This window comes from Salmo salar, chromosome ssa01, assembly GCF_905237065.1.
Source record: "Salmo salar chromosome ssa01, Ssal_v3.1, whole genome shotgun sequence".
Lineage (NCBI taxonomy): Eukaryota > Metazoa > Chordata > Actinopteri > Salmoniformes > Salmonidae > Salmo > Salmo salar.
The window spans coordinates 155520619-155528248 of NC_059442.1; the positions used below are offsets into that span (position 1 = coordinate 155520619).

At 42.3% G+C, this 7630-nt stretch overlaps 1 protein-coding gene across 5 annotated transcripts in view; it reads left to right on the forward strand.

The window, feature by feature from the left end:
* LOC106569503 (electrogenic sodium bicarbonate cotransporter 1) overlaps window positions 1-2998 on the forward strand; it is a 109696-nt gene extending 106698 nt beyond the window's left edge. For all 5 annotated transcript variants that reach the window (XM_014140925.2, XM_014140935.2, XM_014140917.2 and 2 more), the window contains one exon: window positions 47-2998. The gene's annotated coding sequence lies outside the window, so the exon portion shown is untranslated. The remainder of the gene's footprint in view (window positions 1-46) is intronic.
* The last annotated feature ends 4632 nt before the right edge of the window (window positions 2999-7630 follow it).

Genomic DNA, 7630 nt, shown 5'->3' on the forward strand with positions numbered 1-7630 from the left:
TCTGTCTCCTCTCTCTTTCTCCCTCTCCTCTCTTTCTCTCTCTCAGTCTGAATCTATTGAAAAAAAGCTGTGCCTCAGATTAGGATCGACCTGGACCCAGAGGACAACGGTTTCTTCTGGAAAAACTAGTCTCTGGGATCTGAAATGTCCCTCTAGTCTAACACAAACAACCCAACAGAACCAGCACCTGCACACCACAGTACTAATCAACACAGCACAAAGTGCATCTGAAATCGCACCCTATTTCCTATATAGTGCACTACTTTTGTCCCCTTAGGGCTCTGGTCAAAAGTAGTGCACTATGTAGGGAATGAGATGCCATTTTGGACGTAACCAAAGACCCCTACAGCAGCCTCTTTTATACTGTAGCACTGTTTTATAATTCTCTTTAAAATGTCCTGCTGAAGTACATATTTTTAATTTAAGATAACTGACATAATTCTTCCTTTTGAGAATGAGAAGTATAGGAGGGAGCCTTGTGAAACGGGGAGATGTACGTGTTTGTATGAGAGGGGGAGGGGTTGCGTTTGAAAATCCTTAATTTGCTGTAGAGGTCATGCTCTACACCAAGGAAAACGTTGAAGTTCTTTGGAAACCATTCATTGCTTATTCATGGGTATGGTATTAATGATTTATAAAGCATTTAAACTAATACAATGCTTTATGTATTCATAATTCATGCCTGTTAGGTAATTAAGTACAACATACTTTATTATGCAACTCTTATGGAGCTGTGAAGTTGGACTTGACTGTCCTATTCTATGCCGGCCAGAACAGATCAAACTTTAAAATCCCATTATGATTTCATGTCCAACTGTCCATCATAGGCCCATAGTGTCCTTTTTGGATATTCAGGTGTTTCTGTCCTTTCCCCCACTCCTTCACACCTGTATTATCATATTTATTTATGCAAAATATTTTTTGAACAAAAATGTTGGTTTGGCTATTTTCCTTCCCAGTGTGTATGAAACTGATAAACTTTTCTGATTGATCTGTTCTATTAGTTATGTTTGTTGCAGGGTTGAGGTCAATTGCAATGTCATTAGAATTTCTAATTCAATTCTTGAAATCACTCATGAAGTGGAGAATTTCTGTTGAATTACATTCTAATTCCAAGAATCTTAAAGTTTTGGAATTATACTGTTTGAATTGGAATTATAAAGAAAATATTTTTTGAATTGGAATTCAATATTTGTACATTTCCCAGGTAATATAATTAATGCAAAAAGTGTCAAATCGACTGCAGGATTTGTTTTAAATCATTTAAACTTGTATTTCTATATTTCTAGTATAACTTGGCTATCTGAACACTGACATCAGCCTTAAAGCCCGAGGGAATTGTTGGGGATAATTTCAATTGGGAATTAAATTATTTTAATTTACCTAACATTGGAATTCAGAGGAAATGAATTATCTCTGAATTCAACGACTGACCTGGAATTATAATTGAATTTGTGGAATTAACCCTGGTCTGTTGTTCCTATCGGCTTTATAAGAGACAGGAGGACACCAACTACGATTATCTGTAGTAGGGATTGAAATATATAAATATACTTATTTGTAGCTCTACCTCTTTGACTTAATTAATGTACTGTAGGTGCCAGGCATTATAAGTACAGTAAGATGATCTGTCATCATTAATACTGAATTATTTGCATGAAAGGGCACAGCACAGGATCTCTAGCTTATCACTTTCTGAGTTCCTTTTGCTCTGTAACTAATTCATTCAAGATTTTTATTTGTATCACATTTAAATAAATGCAATAACAGTGACGTATATTATAGCGCTGAGAGATTAAGTGAAATAATAATTACGTGTATTTACAATATGACAATTTTTCCAGTTGTCTGTGGGGCAACATTTTTATTATTAGCTTTTTTAATGAAGTGATCATTTAGTAAGTGTTTTTTAAGGACATGAAATAATATTATGATTATGATCTATGATATCATTGAAGAATCACTGTGAGACAATGCAATATTGAAGTTACTTGTCTTGTATATCTGAAAGAACTAATGTTGCATATAGTGTACAGCTTTTCAAAGTTCCAAGACCAAATATTCATTCACAACCATTCAACATTTAATCTCCTCCACCAGCCAGCTTTCTCGGTTGCCAGCTCTCACAGATGCATTGCAGCCCTTGTAGAAATGTAGGCTTAAATTATTTACTTGTGCAAAAATTCCTGGACTGGATTTTGATTAATTGCAGTTTCTAAAGTGGCTTGAAGATAGAGCTTTTGGTTATGTGGTCTTATTGATTACTGGGTTTGTAAATTATTTAAATTGTAACATCTTCAAACATTCATCTCAGCCAGTTAAATGAGATGAATCAAATCTTTCACTGTGATTCTTATCTATGCTGTTATCTTCATGCTACTCTTACAGGAGTGTATGAAAGCTAATATATTGCAGCGATAATATAATACAATTATATTTGTAATCTTGCGTGGTATAATGTCAAACAAAAATATTGTATTGTAAGTGTATCTGAAGTATGATAGAACTGTGATGAATGTCAAAATGATGGTACACTCTTAATCATGGTCCCTATTGATGTCATGTTTTCTATCCCAAATATGCCAGCTCCCATCTTGATCTGTCTTGGGGCAAATGTTAGTTGTCTGTATACCTTGACAGCATATTCATTTTCTAGGTTTCTAAGTTTAGGATTAGTCCATGTTTTGCTGTAAAATTTGTTCATTCATAGGGGGCTAATTGTATAAACTTTTCTTTTTAATAATGTTGACACATTTGAGAATCTTTATCTACAAACATGGTTCATATTTAACAAGCACAAGCACTGAGATACAAGTGTCAGTTTATTGTAAAACGTAGAACAAAAGATTCAAGCAATAAAACTATACTTTAAGATAAATGAATCCCTGTAAGATTTATGGTATTTCATTAATAATCTGTATAGACTATTTTTGAATGAGTATGTTACTTAAAGTGAGTTATTTGCATATTGACAGCAATAAAGTCATGTACAAAATGATTCTGTGTTGGTTTCAGTTTGTATTAAATGTTTATATTTGATCTAATGTAACAGTCAGGCCTGGATTCACAAAATGTATTATCCTCAAAAAGGTTATTGGAAAACATTAATTCTAATATTTCTCTGGGCTCTGATCTCTTTGCAAAAATACTTATAAAGCCTACTGCTGGTGGTCAGATGCTGGAGTTGTTTTTTACACTGCTACCATAAACGTTTTGGTAGTTCAATCAGCCATAGCACTCTAAAGGGACCAGCAATGGGGTCAACAGTTTAACTGGGATTAGAAACATAATTGAACTGAGGAGACCAAGTGAGCAAGTTAAAGAAGTTACTTGTCTTGCATTAGGCCTAGCTTAATCTCCTATCCGATAAATAGGCTGAGAGTAGACGCAAGGTCCCCAGTCTCTCCACACATGCTTTCGTTGGATAAGCTGTGTTTTGTGTGCGTCTAGCCTATTAGGTCAACATGACAGCCTTTTCGCAAGCATTATCAAAATGACTTATCACAGCAGCTAGTCTGCATAGTGACTGGAATCACAGGAATGGAATGAATGGCTAATTAACACAAATCTGTTATCTTTTACTGTGTACTGGACACTGTCATTGTTGCCAGGGAAAAGACATTCACCCACGGTTAACCGTTACTTTGATCTTGAGAGCCACATAGTATGTTCCCATAAATTTCAGTTATCCACAAGCATGATCTGAGATTAAAGGTGTCTCTATAGTGAAGGGTGAAGGATGATGCTATGAAAGTGATAGGGCCAATAGCACGCTATGAGATGTAATGCCAAAACATGTGGGTAGGGTGAAAGAACATCCCTAGGTTACTACTTACACTATGTTGTCCAAATGCCTTGCCCTTGTGGTGTGATAACATAGGTCTACGTGAACGTTGGCTCTACTGTAATTGATAGGCAGGGCGAGGTATTTTCCAACAAAAGAAAATAGAAATTCAACAGGCTTGTCCTTACTTTGGTCAGGCTTACTGCCAAGTAATGTCCAGTGGACGGCCCTGCATGTCAGCTCTTGCTGCTCCAGACCAAAAACAGATCTGGCCAAAGCCAGGTAAAAACAGCCACAACCCAACCTCCAAGCTAATTATATTAAAGTGTGTGTAATTAGGCTCTTCCTCTTCCGGGCCATCCTCTCTCCTGGCCAGCAGATGTAGCCAACTGGCAGCAATATATCGGCCTTCACACCCAACCTCTCACTCCGTCACACCCCCCCCTCGTCAGCTCTGACCCGACGAGCGGGGCGGCCATCGTCCACAGAGCGTTGTGACGGGACAAAGCCTCTCCATTCCTGTGTTTTGACCCGGACCTGTGGACAACAAAGAAACGATACTGTTGGAGTGGGAGAAACCACCTGGTCACTCTATCGTTGATCTCCTTGTTCCTGGACATCCAGACTAGAGTAGTATGGTCCGTGACCAGAGTGAGGTGTCGTCTCAGGAGGTAGTACTTTAACTTCTTCAATGCCCACTGCACCGATAGGAACTCTTTCTCCACTGTTGAGTATTTGGTTTCTCGGGGCAACAGCTTCTGGCTGATGTATAGGATGGGATGCTCTTCCCCTCGTACTTCTTGGGACAAGACCGCTCCCACCCCTGTGTCGAGGGCATCAGTTTGGATCACCATCTCTCTCCCAATGTCCGGAATCACCAAGACCGGTCTGGAGCACAGGGACTCCTTCAGGTTCTGGAAGGCTTCTTTCGCTTTGTCAGTCAACCTGACCATGTTGGGCTGGGTCTTTTTGGTCAGGTCTGTGAGATGACAAGCTACAGTTGCATAGTTAGGAATGAACCTACAGTAATAGCTGGTTAGCCCCTCAAAGGTTTTTACCTGAGACTTGGTTTGGGGCTGTGGCCACTGTCAGATGGCTTGAACTTTCTTCTCTTGCAGTTTGACGTTGCCCCTCTCGATGGTGAAACCCAGGTACTCTGCTTCCTCAAGTCCCAGTCTGCATTTTTTTGCATTGGCGGTTAGACCTGCTCTGCGAAGAGCCTCCAAGACAGTGTTGAGCTGCTTCAGGTGAGATTCCCAGTTAGGGCTGTATCCAATCACGCCATCGAAATATGCTGCAGAGTACTCACTGTGGGGTCTGTAGTTAAAAGATATACCAGGCATTGCTCAGGCGGTCAACTAGCTCATCTACACGGGGCATAGGATAAGCGTCAAATTTCGATATCTCATTTAGTTTTCAGAAGTTGTTGCAAAACCTTACTGACCCATCCTGCTTCGGCATGAAGGCAATTGGCTGCACCATTCACTCTGGGACGGCTTGATAATCCCCATCTTTAGCATCTGGTCCTCCTCCTTTTTAATGGCCACCCGTCTGGCCTCTGGCATCCTATAAGGCATAATGTTACCTTCTTTCCAGATTTGTGTGGATGTGGTGGTGCGTCAAGGTTGTATGCCCTGGGAGGGGGGAGAAGACATCTCTGCTCTGGTCCACTAGTTCCCCCATCTCTTGCCGCTCTAGTTTTGTAAGCTGGGTGCTGATGGCAACCTCCTCTCGAGCCGCTTCTGTGGGGACAGGGGACACGGCAACACCAAGCAACGCCTCTCAGGCATGACACTTTTGAGAAGGTTAAGGTGGTATATTTTCACCGGCTTCCGGTGCCCTGGCTGCCGAACTTTGTAACTCATTGGACTCACCTTCTCCAGGATCTCCTTGGCTATTCCCACTCGGCTGAAGAACATCACCAGTTCCTTGGCAATACAAATTAAATCAACCTTACCGTGAAATGCTTACTTACAAGCCCTTAACCAGCACTGCAGTTAAGAAAAATATTTACTAAATAAACTAACGCAAAAAATAAAAGAGCAACATTAAAATAACAATAACGAGGCTATATACAGGGGGTACCGGTACCAAGTCAATGTGCGGGGGTACAGTGGTTCCTCCTTTAAAAGTTGCATCATACTGCAGCACACCTTGCGGGCTTCTGCAGCATTCTATGGCACGTTATTTAATTGTCAGCCATTTTTTACGTTAATGCAAGTTAGTGCTAGTTTGACCACCAGAGGGCAACTTTGAGAAGCATTAGATAGTCTCGCATATTGGCATTACTAGAGAATTTAAAACCTTTTTTGTAATAACATAGTACATGGGATTGATTTTAAGAAATGTGTACAGGTTAGTCGAGGTAATTGAGGTAATATGTACATGTAGGTAGGTGTAAAGTGACCATCTTTCCATCTACTTTGGTGACCTGGACCATTGCTTGGGTGAGATTGGGGTCCTCCAGCTGGGCCGTTCTGAACTGGCCTTTGAGGTTGAGGCCGAGGATCCCCTCCCGAGATCTTCCTCTGACAACTCCCATCCGGTTTGTTGACTGTTGGAGGGGTTCTTCGGCCATGGAATGTTTGGTTTTCCTCCGAGCCCCAGCTGTTTTTTTCTTCTTGATGGCTGTAATGGGCCTCCTGCTTCCCCAACAGTTTAGAAAAGAGAGGACAAGCACGACCCACCAGAAGGGGTAACTGGAGGTTTGGGCCTACTTGAAGTTGACAGTTCCCTTGAGGGGCTGTAAGCTTCACCACTGCCATGGGATATTCCTTGGTGTCCCTGTGAATGCAGGACACTGCCATGGGATTCTCTGGGGTATGATTGTGCTCACCTACTAGCTGTGGCTGTATCAATGACACCATACTGCCAGAGTCCAACAGGGCTTCCGCATCTTTTCCATCTACTTTAGTTGGGATTGTGGGGGCTGGTGTCTCCTTATGGGCCCAACAGGAGGTCATTAAGTGACAGGGCCTCCCCCCAGCTGGGTCCATGGTGTGCAGTGGGCATGGGTTCATCTCTACTGGGGCAGTTCCAGGCCATGTGTCCCACCTCACCACACCCATAACACCTTCTTTGGTTGGGGTCTAGCCCGAACCTACGTCTTCGGGGCAGCTCCACCTCTGGGAGTTTGGCAGACTTATCGGGCGGCAGGAGGTCTCTCTGGTTGTTTCCTTAGGTTACCCTCCGTCTTGTCTGTCTTACCAGACTTCAGTAGATCCATTGTGATCTGGTGGCTCTCCACTAGGAGGACTAGTTGGTCCACGGACTGTGGATTGACCTGCCTGGCCACCTTCTTGGCATCATAGGGAAGGGCCCGTAGGAAGTGGTTCATTACCACTCTCTCCACCACGCTGGGCCCTGCAGGGTCACTCTGCAACCAGGCCTTCATCAGCCGGATGAGGTCGTGCATCTGGACTCTAACTGACTGGGCGCGAACAAAGGTCCATTCCTGGAACTTCAAGACCGGGTCATTACGTGTAGCCATACCGGGCAAGAATCGCTGCCATAACCACCTTGTAGCCTTTAGCCTGGTCATATGATAGGTCAAAGTAGGCCTGTTGTTCTTCTCCAGCCAGGAAGGGTCCAAGCAGCCCAGCCTTCACACACCCACCCTCTCACCCCATCACATTTTGTTTTGTCAGTCACTGACAGTCACTCAATTAGCCAAGTCAGCTGACAATTTTTTTTATTGGTAAGTTAACAAAAGTTGTAGTAATCATGGCCGAATACCGACGTGCCCAGGGGCCCTGAACTCCAGGGGGGTCCCATTGATGTTGTTAGTCATTCTCACTCAGATATCATTAACATGGCATAAGTCATGGCAAAATGTGTAGAATTTAA